Below are 22,580 nucleotides of genomic sequence, written 5' to 3' on the forward strand. Positions count from 1 at the left end.
CATTGAGAGAGAGAGAGAGAGAGCGGGCAGTCTTTTTTTTGTTTGCCCAGTCAACTTAAATGTATTGCATTAATTATCAAATAAACTTCTAATGATTAACAAATATCATTAGCATACAATCTGGAAATATTCCAGTATCCAAATCCATAATGAGCTTTGGATTTGAAGCAACTAATCCTATGTTGAACAAGACAACATTGATATTTGAAACCTCAATACCATCAGTTTTCATTTTCATGAATGTTGACCACATGTAAACAGAAGCACAACAGTTCGGCTAACTAATCTGGTTCTTGCTCTGTTACCAAGTTGCATTGTAACATTGACTTGAGCCATCCATGAACAAAAAAACAAGTTGAAATTCACAACAAAACATTTTGAAAGATTGAAAAAAATTCATCGTGCCATATAACATTTTATTTTCTATTCCTATTTCCACTCCCTCCTCCAAATTTATGACATTGAGAAAATTAAAAACATATTTCACTGCATGGTGTGCACAAATTTCTAGTATATGCTGAGATTTGCCATATTTCTTTAAAATCAATCTCAGCTCCAGGATCAGCACAAAACCTTCCTGAGGAGTTCCTTGGGATAAGTTTCGAATTATTGCTTACTACCCTAATCTTACCACAGGGTGTTGCTCTAGCAAATATTTGTACTGCACTTCAATATATTTTACGATTGCTGTACTTGATTTCAGCCACAGGGTGTTGCTGCACAGAAATAAGAGTAATTTGTTGCAGGTCTTTTGCATGCTGTAAAATGTTAGCCAGTGTCGTGGTTATATTCAACTACTACAATCAAGGGCAATATATACAAGACCATGGGTTGAAATAGCACTCTTAAACATAGCTTAGATTGTTAAAATAAATAAATAAAATGCTTAGGGTTGCCAACTCTAGTTGGACATATGACATCACATGACCTCCCACCTTCAACCAGCCCGTATGGTCAAACAGCCTTTCTCCCCATTTCCAACACTTTTAAAACTAATAAACAATACTGTTTAAAGAAAATGAAAAAACACATCAACACTCCTATGATATTTCTCCCTGGTTGTTAGCAGCAGTGTCCAGGAGATTAATCTTTAATTGCTGGAGATTCCAGGACAATCCTGGAGGGCTGACAACCCTAGTGTCCTTTCCTATTCTGGAGATCAACTTAAGATTTTTATCTTGATGGTTCTATTTCTGAGATGATTTCTGGTCTCTTGCATCGCGTAGATTTGTCTCTGCTTAGTGCTAAATGTAGAATGTACATTCCATACCCTCTACCGAGCATACATTTTTGTAGCAGTTTAAAAAAATACTGGACAATTATTCGAGAACCAACCCAGTTCTCATTCCGAAGCTCATGATGGGATAATTAAAAATAGTTTGAATCGATTATAAAATAACATCAGCCTCACTGAACATATTTAGTAATTAGTTAGAAAAAGGTGTGGTGCTAGAGGACTGGTGGATAGCTAGCGTAATACCTATATTTAAGAAGGGGGATGGAACATGTCCAGGGAATTTAGACCAGTCACCTTAACATCAGTGATAGGAAAAATAATGGAATCTCTAGTAAAGGAGAAAATAGAAGAACATCTAGAAACCAAAAATATAATAACGAATAGTCAGCATGGATTTCAAAAGGGAATGTCTTGCTTGACCAACCTCATGGAATTTTCAAAAGGCCTTCGATAAGGTACCCGATAATAGACCAATGGACAAGATCAGAGAAGTCAGGGGACAAGTAGCAGAATGGATAGCTCGCTAGCTTCAAGACAGAAAGCAGAAAGCAGAAGATGGGTAGTGATGTTCCACAAGGATCAGTGCTGGGACCACTGCTGTTCACAACTTATATTAACGATTTAGACTTTGGAATCAAAAAAACAATTTCTAAATTTGCGGATGACACCAAATTGGGGGTGACAGTCAATATTGAGGAGGACTGCAACAAATTACAGGAGGACATTATTAAACTTGTAGAATGGGCATATGAAGTTCAACACAGATGATTGTGAGGTATTACATTTTGGTAGGAAGAATAGGGAGGTCACATTACTTGGCGGGCGCGAGTCGAGGTGGGGTAGAGGAACAAAGGGATCTTGGAGTACAAATACACAAATTGCTAAAAGTCGTGACACAGGTTAGCAAGGCCATAAAAAAAGCAAACCAAGCACTAGGGTTTATTTCTCGAGGTATAGAATTAAAAAGTAGTGAAGTTATGTTAAACCTGCATTGAACCTTGGTTAGACCATATTATAAAAAGGATATAGAGACACTCGAGAAGGTAGAGAGAAGATTTACAAGGATGAAACCAGAAATTCGAGGGTATACATATCAGGAAAGGATGAACAGGCTGGGTCTCTTTTCTCTTGAAAAAAGGCTGAGGGGTGACCTTATAGAGGTCTTTAAAATTATGAAAGGTTTTGATAAGAGTAGATAGAGAATGTTTCCACTTATGGGGAAGAGCATAACTAGAGGCCATCAATATAAAATTGTCACCAAGAAATCGAATAGGGAATTCAGAAGAAAATTCTTTACCCAAAAAGTGATGGGAATGTGGAACTTGCTACCACAGGGAGAGGTTGAAGCAAATAATATAGATGCATTTAAGGGGAGGCTAGACAAGCATCTGAGGGAGAAGTAAATAGAGGGATACGCTGATAGATTTAGATGAGGAAAGCTGGGAGAAGGCTCGAGTGGAGCATAAACGTTGGCATGGACTGGATGGGCCAAATGGCCTGTTTCTGTACCATATATCCTACGTAATCCTATGTAAAATTAACGGTGATTGCAACTTCCAGCGATAGCACATGCAGTTAAAAGCAGAAGTCAGGAAGCTGCTGGCAGAGTTGCGTTGTTCCTCCAGATGCTTCACTCTAACAATATCTCGCCCAAAGACTCGGCATTCAAATACATGGAACAGCGTGACATTGCCTTACTTACCCACTAGATATCGACTTACCTCGTTAAACAAAGTTAGGGCTTGTACATTCCAGTCTAAATACATTTTTAACGGTGTGATAAGTCTTAACTACTGCCAAATAACCGCTCTGTCACTGAAAATTTATTTTTACAAGTGTGGAGTCTCATTCCTTCAGATTTTAATTCATAGAGATTTTTTTTTAAATTAAATAACATATGGGCTAAAATTTGGATTATGGCCACAAAATGGGCGATGTAAACCTGCGCCAGATCAAACAGGTCCAGGTAGCAAACAAAATTTGTTTCCAGTCTTCATGAACATGATTACAGGGGCCCAATCCATGGGGCGGAGATTAGAGCGATATTGAGGTCTTTATTTTTTTTGTGTCGATGCGGTGTTCCGGGCGGCTGGGGAGCGGAAGTGTCATTGTGTTGGGTCGGCCACCCATCAACTAAAGGGAAGGGTCACTGCGAACTCTGCAGCCATGTTCGTGGCACCCACTGGGCCACCATGGAGGGTTTCGGCCGGGCCAGCGGCCCGGTACCCAAGAGGGGGTGCCACCAAACCCGTGGCCGCCATTGTCTGGCCGACCTCGGAGTCGGCCGACAATTAAAAAATGGCGGCCATGGCAAAGCGCCCTCCCCTTTAACAGTGGAGGCGCCGCCCAAGCACACACAGCCGGGGAAAGCTATCAGGGGCACCAAGCAGCGGCCAATCTGCTCCCGCGGGGTCATTTTGCCGCCTGTCGGAAGGGGGTCGGCACATGCCCGATGGGGCGGCTATAAGGGCGGTGTGGTGACCATAACTGCTGGAAAAAAAATGGAGAGCTATTTATAAAATGTCGCTGACTCCATGTCGACTAGGTGACAAGTCCTTACTGACCTGTGGCCGCCGCTTTGAGGCGGTCAAAGTTCTTACAGAAAGGGGCAATTTTGGCTCCATAGTCTTGATCTCAGCACTAAAACCACTGCTCATTGGCTTACACCTCAACAGGTGGACCAATATCCGGTCCAGTCTAATTCCCAATCATTTTTGGCAGAGGCTTTATTCAGTACTTAAAGGGGAGGTGCATTGATGCCACAGCACATCACTTCACCTGGAAACTGATGGCTGAGCCTCAGCAAAGGGAGAGAGCCCGCAGATTCTCAGGTGCCGCTCTTGAGGCACTGGTGTTGGCCGTGGAGAGGAAGACGGGATATCCTCTTCCCACAGACTGGCAGGAAGCCCTCGCGCCATAAATCTCGAAGGCTCTGTTAGGAGATAGCCGGCTATGTGATGGCCAGCATTGTGGTCCCCAGGTTGGCGATCCAGTACCATAAGAAGTTTAATAATCTCACACGGCAGGGCAAGGTAGGTGAAGGCACCAGCAAATGCCATATGCTACCATCTGCTCCACAAGCCTTACAACACCATCACTCACTGACCAACAATTTCGACCAATCACCACTCAGACCTCACAATCATACCACTGCTGCAGAACTCACACCCACGTCACACCTTGCACACACTGAGAGCTATTTAACTATGGCAGGCACATCACTCAAACACTGCGCCACATTCCTTCACACATTTCATTTTCTCTTGCAGGTCAAGGTCGCGCATAACAGGAGGGAGCATCGGCAGACAGGTAGGGGGCAAGCTGCCATCAAGGACCTCAGCCAACTAGAGGAGCCCGTGTTGGAGATCACTGGGCAGCAGATCATGCAGGCCGTGGCAATCGGAGAGGTTGAAGCCCTTGGGGACAAGAACAGTATGCTCATTCCTAATCCTTCTTCTCACACTCCCCTTCCCCCTTATCCTACAATCTCATCTCACATTCAAGCTGCTGATGCTACATCCATGAATATTTTGCTTTCATACTGCCACAATCACCCCCGCCCCCCCCACCGCCCGCTCAAACTCATAACCCGACTTTCTTCTTTCAGCTAATCAGGAACAAGCACGAGACCAGCCTGTCCCCGAGGCAATGGAGGAGAATGGTGGGGGGGGTGGGGGGAGTTGGGTGAAGACACCAGCTCAGAAATTGGCACTGCATGTACTTCATAGGCTAGTGTAAAAGCAGGATCTGCACAGGGTAAGGCACTGGGCATGAGTGGGCTGCAGCAAGGGACGGGAGGAAAAGCTAGTTCAGGGGCGAGTTCTGCTGCATAGGACTCCGATGTGGACCTTGATGGGGCAGCCTTCATAAGAAGGGTGATGGACATGCACACCAAATTACTAGGTGCAATGGCAAGCCTGCCAGAGAACCTTTTGGCAATGTCAAGGAGTGTGGAGGAATCCGCCTCCAACATTGAACGGGGCACTGCACAGGACTTGGAATCCAAGATTTTCAGGCTGGAAATAATGGAAAACTCCCGAAGAGGTTGTGTCGACCCAGACATGATGCTGCTTGTGATATGCAATGTCGTGGCTGCCATTGCAGCACAGGCAGAAGCGATTCAACGTCTTAGTGTGGCAGCGGACGTTTCATGCAGTCTCAGCTTGATGCCACCCAAGCTCAGACCACTTTCATGCAGTCTCTGCATGCTGCCTCCAAAGCTCAGACTGCTGCCATTGTGGTTGGGTTTACTACAGTTGATCAGGGCTTGCAGGGTATCGCAGCAGCCCAGCAATCTGTGCTCCACCAGATTGCTAGGAATGCGGAGGTGCCGCCCTGGGGGAGTGGCAATGGGTCAGGACCCCATTTTGCCTTTGCTGCTGCCTGTCAGCTAGCCAGCCAGACTGCTGTCGCTGATGCCGAGGTGGTGCAGTCCTGTTCAGAAAATTTGCTGGTTCATCTTCTGCTGGTGTCCTGTTAGCTACAAGTGGAGTCTATTATGACCTGGACCTGTGGGAAGCATGCCACTACTGCCAATCTCAGAGTTTTCTCATTGTGGCTGTTGTCGTCCTTGGGTAGGTACTGGTTTGATCTGGCAATGATAGAATTGATGACTTGCTTGATGCAGCCGTGCACTGCAGAATGGATGTCCACAGTAGAGGCCTGGAGGGAGCCTCTGGCTAACAAGTTAAGGACAGTGGTGACTTTGACAGTTACTGGTAAAGTATAGCCTCCTGGTCCAGCGGGCAGCAGGACCTACTGTAACAGACTGCATAGATCAGTGACAGCCTGCCTAGTGAGGCACAGTGTTCTCATGCAATATTCCTCAGAGATACCCCAAAAAATGACTCTTGGCTTACACACCCTGTCGGCTGGGTGAGGTCTACGAGAAACTCCCACTCACCTGCTTCTAACAAGCCCACCTGCTGCTTGTCCTTGTTACTGAGGCAGCTGCTGCTCCGTTTCCTCCAAAGGAATGGAACAAAAATAGTACCCATGATAAGCAGTGAGTGCTTAATCAGGGTGAGTAAGAGGAACAGAAAGAAGCAAACTCCAACTCAGAACTACTTTGTGAATCAACTAAACACAATAGCACATAGATCCTAATGATCTGACTGCCTGCTATGTGCTCCTTTAAACACTACTTCCAGTCATGTCAGCTAATCGTACTATTTTCACTCAGCAGGTTTACCACTGGGCAAGACTTCCAACAATGTTGAGCAGTGGAAACAACATCCAGAGTTGTTGGGAGCTGAGTTAGTCAGCAGTTCAGTTAAAGGGCATGGTATACCTAGGTAAGTGTTTTTAAGCTTGCAAGGTATGTCAGGCAGGTCAGACTATACGTGAAGTGTTCTATGCCTATCCAGCAATACCCAGATCTGCAGACAGATTTGAACATGCCTTTCTTTGGCAGTCGATTATTTCATGCAAAGACATTTCTTCCCAAAAGAAGTTGGTCCAGGATGTCCAATGATCCCTATGAATGCTTGATTTACCATAATGTTGGATGAGGTCATGCTTTCAGTGACATTGAATGAAGGATGATCAACAACCAGTCAAGCCTGATTGGCCACATCTAACAAGATGGCACCAACTATCTGTACTTCAGGCCCTAGGTCATCAGAGAGCTATATGCAAAGCTGTGCCATCTGCTGCAAGGCCACCTCATCTGCCATGCAGCTCCTCGCACATGGTGCAATGCTAACCTATGGGGATGATGGCATGGATTGGCACAGGGAACCAGCATCCTGCAACCACCACCGCTAATCCAGCAGCCACAAAACAGGGGATCAGGTGCTTGGTTGCTCGGTCACTTCCCTGCAGACTCATGTCGCAATCTGGGTTTCCTTTCTTTTAATTTTTTCCTGAAGCTTCTTAATTCCTTGCCGAATTAACTTAACTGGTGATGGTTGACATGTATGTGCAGGGGAGAGAGAGAGAGAGAGAGAGAGAGACTGAGGGGGGGGGGGGGGCGGGGAGGGGAGGGGGGGGGTGAGGGAGACACATAAAAACAGACTGTAAAAGCTTCTATAGGTAAGTAAAAAGGAAAAGATTAGCGAAAGTAAATGTGGGTCCCTTACAGGCTGAGACAGGAGAAATTATAATGGGGAATAAGGAAATGGCAGAGAAATTAATATTTGCATCTGTCTTCATGGAAAAACCTCCCAGAAATAACAGAGAAGGATCGAACGAGAATGAGGAACTGAAAGAAATTAGTATTAGTAAATAAAATAGTACTGGAGAAATTAATGGGACTGAATGCCGATAAATCCCCTGGACCTACGTAAGAACATAAGAAATAGGAGCAGGAGTAGGCCATACGGCCCCTCGAGCCTGCTCCGCCATTTAATACGATCATGGCTGATCCGATCATGGACACAGGTCCACTTCCCTGCTCGTTCCCCATAACCCCATATCGGTTAAGAAACTGTCTATCTCTGTCTTAAATGTATTCAATGATCCGGCTTCCACAGCTCTCTGAGGCAGTGAATTCCACAGATTTACAACCCTCAGAAGAAATTCCTCCTCACCTCAATTTTAAATGGGCGGCCCCTTATTCTAAGATTATGCCCTCTAGTTCTAGTCTCCCCTATCAGTGGAAACATCCTCTCTGCATCCACCTTGTCAAGCCCCTCATAATCTTATCCGTTTCGATAAGATCATCTCTCATTCGTTTGAATTCCAATGAGTAGAGGCCCAACCTCCTCAACCTTTCCTCATAAGTCAACCCCCTCATTTCCGGAATCAACCTAGTGAACCTTCTCTGAACTGCCTCCAAAGCAAGTATATCCTTTCGTAAGTATGGAAATCAAAACTGCACGCAGTATTCCAGGTGTGGCCTCAACAATACCCTGTATAACTGTAGCAAGACTTCCCTGCTTTTATACTCCATCCCCTTTGCAATAAAGGCCAAGATTCCATTGGCCTTCCTGATTACTTGCTGTACCTGCATACTATCCTTTTGTGTTTCATGCATAAGTATCCCCAGGTCCTGCTGTACTGCAGCACTTTTCAATTTTTCCCCATTTAAATATTAACTTGTTCTTTGATTTTTTTCTGCCTAAGTGCATGACCTCACACTTTCCAACATTATACTCCATCTGCCAAAAGTTTGCTCACTCACTTAGCCTGTCTGTCATTTTGCAGATTTTATGTGTCCTCCTCACACATTGCTTTTCCTCCCATCTTTGTATCGTCAGCAAACTTGGCTACGTTACACTCAGTCCCTTCTTCCAAGTCATTAATATAGATTGTAAATAGTTGGGTCCCAGCACTGATCCCTGCGGCACCCCACTGGTTACTGATTGCTAACCTGAGAATGAACCATTTATCCCAACTTTGTTTTCTGCTAGTTAGCCATTCTTCTAGCCATGCTAATATTACCCCCAACCCCATGAACTTTTATCTTGTGCAGTAACCTTTTATGTGGCACCTTGTCAAATGCCTTCTGGAAGTCCAAATACACCACATCCATTGATTCTCCTGTATCCAACCTGTTGGTTACATCCTCAAAGAATTCCAGCAAATTTGTCAAACATGACTTCCCCTTCATAAATCCATGCTGACTCTGCCTGACTGAATGTAACCCACTATTTAAGAAAGGAAGGAGAAAGAAAATGGGAAACTACAGACTAGTTAGTCTGACATTAGTAGTAGGGAAAATGCTAGAATTTATTATTAAGGACATGGTAACAGGGCACTTAGAAAATAATAATAGGATTGGGCAGAGTCAACGCAGGTTTATGAAAGGGAAATCATGTTTGATGAATCTGTTAAGAGTTTTTAAAGGTTGTGTCATGTATGTATGCTTGGTTTACTAGCCACCAGGTGGCGCCACTGTCAGAGGTCATTGGGCTGTGCGCACGTGTGCGGCCCAGGTATAAAAGGCCAGCCATCTTGTAATGTGATCACTTTGGGCCCTAAGTAAAGTAAAGCCAGGTTTGTACCTGTTCGGAGTTTACAGTATTCAGTCTATTGAGTTATTGCATACAAAACATTTGGCGAGGAGGTAACAAGAGCCTTCTCATGCAAAAATGAGCACAATTGGAATTATGGAGCAATTCGTGGAGGGAGAAGTTTGAGCAGACTTTGTAGCCCGCTTGAACCAGAACAAAATGGAGAAAGAGGCAGACGCAGTTTGACGCCGGGCGGCCCTCCTCATGGTTTGTGGTCCGAAAATCTATGGACTCAAAGAATCTCCTCTCGCCCTTAAGTCCAATGGACAAGGGCTATGAAACAGTGCGTGCTCTGGTACGTGACCATCTCAAACCAGATGAGGGCATCATCATCTCAAGATATCGATTCTATAAGCACGTTCGTTCTGAGGGTCAGGATGTATCGGAATTCGTTGCCTACCCAAGACGTCTAGCTGGACCGTGTAAATTCGAAACTGCGTTGGCAGACATGCTGCGGGACTTCTTTGTAATCGGCATCAACCACGAGGTGATCCTGCATAAGCTACTGGCGGTGGAGACGCTGGATTTGAGCAAGGCCATCACGATTGCCCAATCATGCATGACGACGGACAAAAGCTTAAAGCAGATATCATTGAAAAATCGGAACTTGGCAAGTATAGTAAACAAGATAGTATTGTCGTTTGGTAGAACTGCATATGGCAGGGCCTACCCGACTGCGAACGCAAAACCTGTGGCTGCTCAAAGTCCGCCAACGGGAATGAATCCGATATCACCGTGTTGGCGTTGTGGGGGAAATCATCGGTATCATCAGTGTCAGTTTAAACAGTATATTCGTAAAGGCTGTTCGAGAGTGGGGCATCTCCAGGGCACGTGTCCGCAACTGAGCAAGCGTGCTGCAACAGACCACGTGGAGGATGATGACCAGTCTAGCGTGGATCCGAATATGCAATCCGAGATACCAGAGGAGGAAGTGTATGGATTGTATTCGTTCCTAACAAAGAGCCAACTGATAATGATTAATGTAAAACTCAATGGTGTGCCGGTATTGATGGAATTGGACATGGGTGCGAGTCAATCAATAATGAGCCAGAGGACATTTGACAGGCTGTGGGATACTAAGACTAAAGCTGAAGCCTAAGCTGAGTCCAGTCAATGCCAAGTTGCGTACGTACACTAAAGAACTCATAACGGTGATTGGCAGTGCAGTAATCAAGGTGTCATATGATGGCGCAGTTCACGATTTACCGATATGGATTGTTCCAGGCAATGGTCCAACGCTGTACGGCCGGAACTGGTTAGAAAAAAATCAAATGGAACTGGAACGAGGTCAAAGCGTTGTCGTCGGAGGAGTATACTGTTACGTACGTAAACCTGTAAATACCATGTCCAAACACCAGAGGGCTTATCCCCTGGAGTCCCAAGGAATCCCACAATCCCTTGGGAGCACCTGTATATAAGGAAGCCTCACAGGGTGGAGAGGCACTCTGAGATCTGTAATAAAGGACTATGGTCACACATTACTTTGAGCTTGTAGTATCTAGTTTGACTCTTTATTGAAGACATAACAACTGGCGACGAGATACAGATGACGAATCCCACTGCAACAATGCAGAGAACTGTGGGCATCCTGGAGAAATTTTCGGAGTGAGATAATTGGGAAACCTGCGTGCAGCGACTTGGCGAATACTTCGTGGTCAACGAGCTGGAAGGAGAAGCGAACGCTGCCAAGCGAAGGGCGATCCTCCTCACCGTTTGCGGGGCATCAAAGTATGGACTCATGAAAAACCTGCTCGCTTCAGCGAAACTCACAGACGAGTCGTACGATGAGTTGTGGACATTGGTCCGGGAGCATCTAAACCCGAAGGAAAGCGTTCTGATGGCGAGGTATCGGTTCTACACGTACAAGAGGTCTGAAGGTCAGGAAGTGGCGAGCTACGTCGCCGAGCTAAGGCGCCTTGCAGGACATTGCAAATTTAAAGGACACTTGGAGCACATGCTCAGGGACTTCTTTGTACTTGGCATTGGCCATGAAGTAATATTTCGCAAACTTCTGACTGTCGAGACCCCAACCTTGAGTAAAGCCATAGTGATAGCCCAGGCGTTTATCGCCTCCAGTGTCAATACCAAACAAACCTCTCAGCACATGAGTGCTGCTGCAAGTACTGTGAACAAAGTAATGTTGTTTTCGAATCGTAATGTACAGGGCAGGAATTACACACCTGCAGCTGCACGTCCGCAGGTGACTCAGAGCTCACCATCAAGGGTGGTGAATACAAAGCCGTGAACACTTTGTTGGCGCTGCGGGGGTGATCATTGTTTCCATTCATGCCGCTTCAAAGGATACGTTTGCAAGGGCTGTGGAACAATGGGACACCTCCAGCGCATGTGCAGGCGAGCTACAAACCCTACTAATCCTACAAACCACCATGTTGCAGAGGAGGACAGATCCACGGTGGATCACGATGGACCAGAGGCTCAGACCGAGGAGGCAGAGGCATATGGGGTGCACACATTTACCACAAAGTGTCCCCTGATAATGCTGAAGGTTGCATTAAATGGACTCCCGGTATGGAGCTGGCCAGTCCATAATAAGCAAAAAGACTTTCGATAAATTGTGGTGCAGCAAGGCTTCAAGGGCAGTCCTGACTCCCATTCATACTAAACTAAGAACGTACACAAATGAACTGATTCCCGTAATCGGCAGTGCTACCGTAAAAGTCTCCTACGATGTAGCGGTGCACGAGTTACCACTCTGGGTGGTACCGGGTAATAGCCCCCATGCTGTTCGGCAGGAGCTGGCTGGGGAAGATACGTTGGAACTGGGACAACGTCCGAGCGCTTTCGTCAGTCGACGGCACCTTATGTTACCAGGTCCTAAGCAAGTTCCCCTCGCTGTTCAAACCAGGCATCGGGAAGTTCCAAGGAGCAAAATGCAGATCCATTTGATTCTGGGGGCACGACCCATCCATCACAAGGCAACAGCGGTACCGTACATGATGAGAGGGAGGGTGGAGATCGAGCTGGACCGGCTGCAACGAGAGGGCATAATTTCACTGATCGAATTCAATGAGTGGGCCAGTCCGATTGTTCCAGTCCTCAAGGGAGACGGCAGTCAGAATCTGTGGTGATTACAAAGTAACTATCAATCGTTTCTCATTGCAGGATCAATACCCGCTACCAAAGGCAGATAACCTATTTGTGACGCTGGCGGGAGGGAAAACGCTCACGAAGCTGGACTTGACCTCGTCCTACATGACGCAGGAGCTGGAAGAATCATCGAAAGGCCTCACCTGCATCAACACGCTCAAAGGTCTCTTCATTTACAACAGATGCCTGTTTGGGATTCGATCGGCCGCGGCGATATTCCAGAGGAACATGGAAAGCTTGCTGAAGTCGGTCCCGCGCACGGTGGTCTTCCAGGACGACATTTTGGTTACAGGTCGGGACACTGTCGAGCATCTGCAGAACCTGGAGGAGGTTCTTAGTCGGCTTAATCGTGTGGGGCTCAGGCTAAAATGCTCGAAGTGCGTATTCCTAGCGCCTGAAGTAGAGTTCCTGGGGAGAAGAATTGCGGCGGACGGTATCAGGCCCACCGATTCGAAGACGGAGGAAATCAAGAAAGCACCGAGACCACAGACTATGATGGAGCTGCAATCGTTTCTAGGACTCCTGAACTATTTTGGTAACTTCTTACCGGGTCATAGTACATCGTTAGATCCCCTGCACTCTTTACTACGTAAAGGAGATGAATGGGTATGGGGTAAAAGCCAAGAAAATGCCTTTGAGAAAGCTAAGAAGCTGTAATGTTCAAACAAATTGCTAGTGTTGTATGATCCATGTAAGCGTTTGGTACTAGTATGTGATGCGTCGTCGTACGGGATCGGGTGTGTATTGCAACAAGCTAATGAATTTGGGAAATTGCAATCAGTTGCTTATGCATCCAGAGCCGAGAGGGCCTACAGTATGATCGAAAAAGAAACGTAAGCGTGTGTTTATGGGGTAAAGAAAATGCATCAATATCTGTTTGGGCTCAAATTTGAATTGGAAACCGACCATAAGCCGCTTATATCCCTGTTTTCTGAAAGGATGGGGATTATTACGAATGCATCGGCCAGCGTCCAGAGATGGGTGCTCATCTTGTCTGCATACAACTACGCCATCCGCCACAGGCCAGGCACACAAAACTGTGCAGATGCTCTCAGTAGGCTGTCATTGGTGGAGATGGCACAGCCTGCAGACTTAGTTATGGTAATGGTAATGGAAGCATTCAAGAGTGAGCAATCACCCGTTACCGCTCGATAGATTAGAACCTGGACAAGCCAGGATCCCTTACTGTCCTTAGTAAAAAAAACTGTGTGCTCCATGGGAGTTGGTCTAGTGTTCCATTAGAGATGCAGGAAGAAATAAAGCCGTACCAGTGGCGCAAAGATGAAATGTCTATACAGGCAGACTGCCTCCTAGGGGTAATCGGGTAGTTGTGCCAAAAAAGGGCAGGGACACTTTCATTAGTGATCTCCACAGTTCCCATCCAGACATTATAATGATGAAAGCGATAGCCAGATCCCACGTGTGGTGGCCCGGTATTGATGCAGACTTAAGAGTCCTGCGTGCACAAATGTAATACATGTTCACAGTTAAGCAATGCACCCAAGGAGGTGCCACTAAGTTTATGGTCCTGGCCCTCCAAACCGTGGTCTAGGGTCCATATCGACTACGCAGGCCCATTCTTGGAAAAAATGTTTTTAGTGGTTGTAGATGCGTACTCCATATGGATTGAATGTGTGATAATGTCAGCAAGCACGTCCGCTGCCATCATTGAAAGCCTACGGGCCATGTTTGCCACATACGGTCTGCCTGATGTCCTCGTAAGTGACAATGGACCATGCTTTACCAGTGCCGAATTGAAGGAGTTCATGACCCGCAATGGGATCAAACATGTCACATCTGCCCCGTTTAAACCAGCGTCCAACAGTCAGGCAGAACGAGCAGTTCAAACAATCAAGCAGAGCTTGAAAAGGGTAAGTGAAGGCTCACTGCAGACTCGCTTATCCCGAGTCCTGCTTGTTACCGCACAAGACCCTACTTCGCTCACTGGGATCCCTCCCACTGAACTGCTCATGAAAAGAGCACAGGTAGAGAGCAGGCGGCTTCAACAGAATACATATCATGATCGCGCAAATGTGTCACGCGAAATTGAAATAAATAATCCTGTATTTGTGTTGAACTATGGACAAGGTCCCAAGTGGCTTGCTGGCACTGTTTTGGCCAAAGAGGGGAGTAGGATGTTTGTGGTCAAACTCGCAAATGGATTCACCTGCAGAAAACACTTGGACCAAACCAAACTCAGATTTACGGACTATCCAGAACAACCCACAATGGACTCAACCTTTTTTGACCCTCCAACACACACACAAGTGGCAACCGACCCAGCGGTTGACCACGAAGCAGAACCCATCACCCGCAGCAGCCAAGCAAGACTCACCATCCCCAGAAGCCCAGCGAAGGTCAGCTGCGCAGCAGCCCAGCGAAGGCCCAACAAACGACTCACCAACACCAGCATTTGCAATGAGATGATCAATCAGGGAAAGGAAGGCCCCAGATCGACACACATTGTAAATAATTACACCATTGACTTTGGGGAGACGGGGAAGTGTTATGTATGTAAACCTGTAATTACCATGTCTAACCACCAGAGGACTTATCCCCTGGAGTCCCAAGGGATCCCACAATCCCTTGGGTGCACCTGTATATAAAGAGGCCTCACAGGCTGGAGAGGCACTCTGAGATCTGTAATAAAGGACTATGGTCACGCCTTACTTTGAGCTTTGCAGTATCTAGTCTGACTCTTTATTCATGACATAACAGATACTTCATGTGCTCAAGTGCTGAGCAAGTTCCCCTCGCTGTTTGAACCAGGCATCGGCAATTTCACTGGAGCCAAGGTGCAGATCCACATGGACTCGGATGCAAGACCTGTCCATCATAAAGCTCGGGCAGTTCCGTACATGATGAGGGAGAAGGCCAAAATCGAACTGGACAGACTCCAGCGTGAAGGGATCATATCACCGTTCGAATTTAATAAATGGGCCAGCCCCATTGTTCCCGTGTTGAAAAGTGATGGCACTATCAGTATTTGTGCAGACTACAAGGTTACAATCAACTGAGTTTCAAAACAGGATCAATACCCGTTACCGAAGGATGATGACCTGTTTGCAACGCTAGCCGGGGGGGGAAGTCGTTCACAAAACTGGATCTGACGTTGGCCTACATGACACAGGAGCTGGTCGACACATCGAAGAAACTTACGTGCATCAACAATCATAAAGGATTGTTTATCTACAACAGATGCCCTTTTGGAATTTGTTCAGCTGCAGCCATATTGCAGAGGAACATGGAGAGTCTACTGAAGTCCGTCCCCAGACCCGTCGTGTTCTAAGATGACATACTGGTCATAGGTTGTGACTCCGCCGAACATCTGGACAACCTGGAAGAGGTTCTACATCATCTGGACAAAGTGGGACTCAGACTGAAACAATCAAAGTGCGTCTTCATGGCACCGGAAGTCAAATTCCTGGGGAGGAAAATTGCTGCTGACGGTATCAGGCCTACGGACTTGAAAACCAAGGCCATCAAAAATACACCCAAGCCTCAGAATGTGACGGAGCTGCATTTGTTCCTTGGTCTACTCAACTACTTCAGTAATTTCTTACCTAGATTGAGTCCCTTATTTGAGCCACTGCACATGCTGCTAAGAAAAGGCGGCAACTGGGTTTGGGGTGCGTCTCAAGATAGAGTTTTTGAGAAAGCTACTAATCTGCTTTGCTCTAACAAGCTGCTGGTACATTATGATCCGTGTAAGCATCTAGAATTGGCCTGTGATGCTTCGTCATATGGAGTTGGTTGCGTGCTCCAACAAACTAATGAGTCGGGCAAATTACAACCTGTTGCATATGCTTCAAAAAGTTTGTCAAAGGCGGAAAGAGCCTACAGCATTGGTATAGAAAGAAGCACTAGCCTGTGTGTATGGGGTTAAAAAGATGTATCAGTAACTGTTTGGTCTTCGGTTTGAACTGGAAACAGATCACAAGCCACTCATTTCATTGTTTTCGGAAAACAAAGGTATCAATACCAATGCATTGTCCCGCATCCAAAGCTGGGCGCTGACATTATCTGCCTATGATTATGTCATTCGTCATAGACCTGGCACTGAGAATTGTGCCAATGCAATGAGCCGTCTGCTGTTGCCCACACCGGAGATGGAAACGTCACAACCGGCTGACCTACTGTTAGTCATGGATGCTTTTGAAGGTGAAGGCACCCGTCACGGCCCAATAAGTTAAGACCTGGATCAGCCAGGACTCGATATTATCGATTGTGAAACGTTGTATCCTTAGTGGTCATTGGTCTGCCATACCCAAGCAAATGCGTGAGGAGACCAAACCTTACATCCGTCGCAAAGACAAACTATCCATTCAATCAGATTGTATACTGTGGGGTAATTGTGTTGTTATGCCCAAGAAAGGCAGAGAGAAATTTGTGCATGATTTACATAGCACGCATCCTGGTATTGTCATGATGAAAGCCATTGCCAGGTCTCATGTATGGTGGCCTGGAATTGACTCTGATCTGGAATCATGTGTGCATCAGTGCAGCACTTGCATACAGCGGAATCGCCGCGGAGTCTGTGGTCGTGGCCATCTAAACCATGGTCTAGGATCCGCATCGACTTTGCAGGTCCCTTCCTGGGAAAGATTTTCTTAGTTGTGGTGGATGCTTATTCCAAGTGGATAGAGCATACAATCATGTCATCCAGCACATCCACAGCTACCACTGAGAGCCTTTGTGTCATGTTTGCTACGCATGGTTTGCCTGACATCCTTGTAAGCGACAACGGATCTTGCTTCACCAGTATGGAGTTTCAAGAGTTCATGAAACTCAATGGGATCAAACAAGTTTGGTCAGCACCATTCAAACCCGCATCCAATGGACAAGCAGAGCGTGCGGTCCAAACCATCAAGCAGAGTATGAAACATGTAACTCAAAGTTCACTGCAAACTTGCTTGTCACGCATATTGCTTAGTTACAGGACATGACCCCATACGCTCACCAGGGTGTCCCCTGCTGAACTATTGATAGAGAGGTCTCAAGGCCAGGCTCTCGCTTGTTCACCCTGACTTGAATAATCGTGTCAAATACAGACGTCAAAGTCAGCAAGGGCATCATGATCGTGCTACGGTGTCACGCGACATTTCTATCAATGATCCTGTGTATGTACTGAATTATAGTCAAGGTCCCAAATAGATCGCCGGTTCTGTTACGGCCAAGGAGGGTAACAGAGTGTTTATCGTTAAGCTCAAGAGGGCAGACATGCAGGAAACATGTCGATCAGATAAAGCTGCGGCACACGGATGAACCGGAACAGTCTGAGAAAGACACAATCAGTGACCAACCAACCAACCTACCCTCATTCATCAGAGGACTTCGCTGTCATCAATGAATCTGGACTTTCAATCCCTGACATGGTTAATGAATCTGGACTTTCAATACCTGACGTGGTCATTGCCACTCCCATCAGATCGGCTACCCAGCCCCCAATCATAACAGACTCAGAACACTCGCCCAAGGCTGGAGTTGAACTGAGACATTCAACTTGGGAGCGGAAAGCCCCGGACAGTCTCAATTTATAAAAAGACCGTTAGTAATATTTTAAAGGGGGATATTGTCATGTATGTATGCTTGGGTTTACTAGCCACCAGGTGGCGCCACTGTCGGAGGTCATTGGGCTGTACGCACGTGTGTGCGGCCCAGGTATAAAAGGCCAGCCATCTTGTAATGTGATCACTTTGGGCCATAATAAAGTAAAGCCAGGTTTGTATCTGTTTGGAGTTTACAGTACTCAGTCTATTGAGTTATTTGCATACACAACAGGTTGTAACTAGCAGAATAGGTAAGGGGGAACCAGTGGATGTGGTGTATTTGGAGTTTCAGAAGGCATTCAATAAGGTGCCACACAAGAGGTTATTAAACAAAATTAGGGCTCATGAGATTGAGGGTAATATACCAGTGTGGATTGAGGATTGGTTAATGGACAGAAAACAGAGAGTAGGAATAAACAGATCATTTTCGGGTTGGCAGACTGTAACTAGTGGGGCTACCATAAGGATCAGTGCTTTGGTCTTAGCTATTCACAATCTATATCAATGATTTGTTTGAGGGGACCAAATGTAATACAGGTATATCCAAGTTTACTGATGATACAAAGCTAGGTGGGAATATAAATTGTGAAGCGGTTGCAAAGAGGCTTCAAGGGGATATGGACAGACGAAGTGAGTGGGCAATAACATGGCAGATGGAATATAATGTGAATAAATGTGAAGTTATCCACTTTGGTAGGAAAAATAGAAAAGCAGAGTATTTTTTAAAAGATTGAGATTGAGAAATGTTGGTGTTCAGAGAGACCTGGGTGTCCGTGTACACAAATCACAAAGTTAACATGCAGGTACAGCAAGTAATTAAGAAAGCAAATGGTATGTTAGCCTTTATTACAAGAGGATTTGAGTATAAGAGTAAAGATATCTTACTGTAATTTTCCAGGGCCCTGGTGAGACCACACCTGGAGTATTGTGTACAGTTTTGGTCTACTTACCTAAGGAAGGATATACTTGCCATAGAGAGAGTGCAACAAAGGTTCAGCAGACTGATTCCTGGGATGGGGGGATTGTCCTATGAGGAAAGATTGAGTACACTAGGCCTATATTCTCTAGAGTTTAGAAGAATGAGAATGATCTCACTGAAGCATACAACATTTTACAGGGCCTGGCAGGATAGATGCAGGGAGGATGTTTCTCCTGGCTGGGGAGTCTAAACCCAGGGATCACATTCTCAGAATAAGATGAGATTAGAGAAATTTCTTCACAGAGGGCGGTGAATCTTTGGAATTCTCTACCCCAGAGTGCTGAGGAGGCTCAGTCATTTATATTTAAGAAAGAGATCGATAGATTTTTGGATACTAAGGAAATCAAGGGGTATGGGGATAGTGCAGGAAAGTGGAGTTGAGGTAGATCAGCTATGATCTTATTGAGTGACGGAGCAGGCTCGAGGGGCTGAATGACCTACTCCTGTTCCTATTTCTTATGTTCTTATGTTAGTCAGACACGACCTTCCATTAACAAATCCATGCAGATTGTCCTTGATTAATCCGTGCCTTTTTAAAAAATGTTTAATAGTGTCTCTCAGAATTTTTTCCAACAATTCACCGAGCACCGACGTTAGGCTGACTGGCCTGTAATTAGTCGGTCTATCCCTTTCTCCTTTGTTGAACAATAGTACAATATTCAGAGTGACTATTGGCACTAGGTTATCTGTGTCCTTCTGCGCATGCGCACATTGGACTTTGCCCCCTTTTTGAGCATGGGTCCTCGATTTGGTAATGCATGTGCAGTGCGACATACAAGGTAACCGGAAACGAGACAGAGAAACAGCCGCGAGGAGCTGCTTCTAGCTTTTGCATTATTTGGAACATTTTCGCGGCCTTCTGTGGGAGAGAAAACATCTGAGGTAGTGGGAGAGAAAGAGAGAGACGGGGGGGGAGCGAGACTGTGCGGGAGGAAGAGAGAGACAGTTGGGGTGGGGGGGGGGGGGGGAAAGAGAAACTGTGGGGGAGAGAGAGAAACGGGAGGGAAAAGAAGGTGACTGGGAAGGGGGAGAGAGAGAGAGAGAGAGAGAGAGAGACACTGCGTGTGGGGACGGGGGGAGAGACTGCGTGTGGGGGCGGGGGGAGAGACTGCGTGTGGGGGCGGGGGGAGAGACTGCGTGTGGGGGCGGGGGGAGAGACTGCGTGTGGGGGCGGGGGGAGGAGACTGCGTGTGGGGGCGGGGGGGAGGAGACTGCGTGTGGGTGCGGGGGGAGAGACTGCGTGTGGGGGCGGGGGGAGAGACTGCGTGTGGGGGCGGGGGAGAGACTGCGTGTGGGGGCGGGGGGAGAGACTGCGTGTGGGGGCGGGGGGAGAGAGACTGAAGGGGGGAGGGCAACAGAGAGAGACTGTTGGGGGGAGATACGGGAGGGGGAGGAAGATGCGGGAGGGGGAAGGGAAGAGATGCGGGGGGGGGGGAAGGGAAGAGATGCGGGGGGGGGGGGAAGGGAAGAGATGCGGGGGGGGGGGAAGGGAAGAGATGCGGGGGGGGGGGGGAAGAGATGCGGGGGGGGGGGAGAAGAGATGCGGGGGGGGGGGGAAGAGATGCGGGGGGGGAGAAGAGATGCGAGGGGGGAGAAGAGATGCGAGGGGGGAGAAGAGATGCGAGGGGGAAAAGAGATGCGAGGGGGGAAAGAGATGCGAGGGGGGAGAAGAGATGCGAGGGGGGAGAAGAGATGCGAGGGGGGAAAGAGATGCGAGGGGGGAAAGAGATGCGAGGGGGGAAAGAGATGCGAGGGGGGAAAGAGATGCGAGGGGGGAAAGAGATGCGAGGGGGGAAAGAGATGCGAGGGGGGAAAGAGATGCGAGGGGGAAAGAGATGCGAGGGGGGAAAGAGATGCGAGGGGGGAAAGAGATGCGAGGGGGGAAAGAGATGCGAGGGGGGAAAGAGATGCGAGGGGGGAAAGAGATGCGAGGGGGGAAAGAGATGCGAGGGGGGAAAGAGATGCGAGGGGGGAAAGAGATGCGAGGGGGGAAAGAGATGCGAGGGGGGAAAGAGATGCGAGGGGGGAAAGAGATGCGAGGGGGGAAAGAGATGCGAGGGGGAAAGAGATGCGAGGGGGGAAAGAGATGCGAGGGGGGAAAGAGATGCGAGGGGGGAAAGAGATGCGAGGGGGGAAAGAGATGCGAGGGGGGAAAGAGATGCGAGGGGGGAAAGAGATGCGAGGGGGGAAAGAGATGCGAGGGGGGAAAGAGATGCGAGGGGGGAAAGAGATGCGAGGGGGGGAAAGAGATGCGAGGGGGGAAAGAGATGCGAGGGGGGAAAGAGATGCGAGGGGGGAAAGAGATGCGAGGGGGGAAAGAGATGCGAGGGGGGAAAGAGATGCGAGGGGGGAAAGAGATGCGAGGGGGGAAAGAGATGCGAGGGGGGAAAGAGATGCGAGGGGGGAAAGAGATGCGAGGGGGGAAAGAGATGCGAGGGGGGAAAGAGATGCGAGGGGGGAAAGAGATGCGAGGGGGGAAAGAGATGCGAGGGGGGAAAGAGATGCGAGGGGGGAAAGAGATGCGAGGGGGGAAAGAGATGCGAGGGGGGAAAGAGATGCGAGGGGGGAAAGAGATGCGAGGGGGGAAAGAGATGCGAGGGGGGAAAGAGATGCGAGGGGGGAAAGAGATGCGAGGGGGAAAGAGATGCGAGGGGGGAAAGAGATGCGAGGGGGGAAAGAGATGCGAGGGGGGAAAGAGATGCGAGGGGGGAAAGAGATGCGAGGGGGGAAAGAGATGCGGGGGGGGAAAGAGATGCGGGGGGGGAAAGAGATGCGGGGGGGGAAAGAGATGCGGGGGGGGAAAGAGATGCGGGGGGGGAAAGAGATGCGGGGGGGGGAAAGAGATGCGGGGGGGGAAAGAGATGCGGGGGGGGAAAGAGATGCGGGGGGGAAAGAGATGCGGGGGGGGAAAGAGATGCGGGGGGGGAAAGAGATGCGGGGGGGGAAAGAGATGCGGGGGGGAAAGAGATGCGGGGGGGGAAAGAGATGCGGGGGGGGAAAGAGATGCGGGGGGGGAAAGAGATGCGGGGGGGGAAAGAGATGCGGGGGGGGAAAGAGATGCGGGGGAGGGGAAAGAGATGCGGGGGGGGAAAGAGATGCGGGGGGGGGAAAGAGATGCGGGGGGGGGAAAGAGATGCGGGGGGGAAAGAGATGCGGGGGGGGAAAGAGATGTGGGGGGAAGAATGTGGGAGGGAAAGAGATGTGGGGGGGGAAGAGATGTGGGGGGGGGAAAGAGATGTGGGGGGGGAAAGAGATGTGGGGGGGAAAGAGATGTGGGGGGAAAGAGATGTGGGGGGGGGAAAGAGATGTGGGGGGGGAAGAGATGTGGGAGGGAAAGAGATGTGGGGGGGAAAGAGATGTGGGGGGGGAAGAGATGTGGGGGGGGAAAGAGATGTGGGTGGGAGGGAGGAGATGTGGTGGGGGAAGGGAAGAGATGTGGGGGGGGGAAGGGAAGAGATGTGGGGGGGAGGGAAGAGATGTGGGGGGGGGAGGGAAGAGATGTGGGGAGGGGAGGGAAGAGATGTGGGGAGAGGAGGGAAGAGATGTGAGGGGGGAGAGAGAGAGAGAGGGGACTGGGGAGAGAGAGAGAGAGAGAGAGTGGTGGACTGGGGAGAGAGAGAGAGAGAGAGTGGTGGACTGGGGAGAGAGAGAGAGGGGGACTGGGGAGAGAGAGAGAGAGGGGACTGGGGAGAGAGAGAGAGAGAGAGTGGTGGACTGGGGAAGAGAGAGAGAGAGAGAGGGGGACTGGAGAG

At 48.2% G+C, this 22,580-nt stretch overlaps 1 protein-coding gene across 5 annotated transcripts in view; it reads right to left on the bottom strand.

The window, feature by feature from the left end:
• Positions 1 to 22,580, bottom strand: part of pde10a (phosphodiesterase 10A) — a 662,262-nt gene that overhangs the window by 174,059 nt on the left and 465,623 nt on the right. The window lies entirely within an intron of this gene.

This window comes from Pristiophorus japonicus, chromosome 9 (assembly GCF_044704955.1).
Source record: "Pristiophorus japonicus isolate sPriJap1 chromosome 9, sPriJap1.hap1, whole genome shotgun sequence".
NCBI classification, from domain to species: domain Eukaryota; kingdom Metazoa; phylum Chordata; class Chondrichthyes; family Pristiophoridae; genus Pristiophorus; species Pristiophorus japonicus.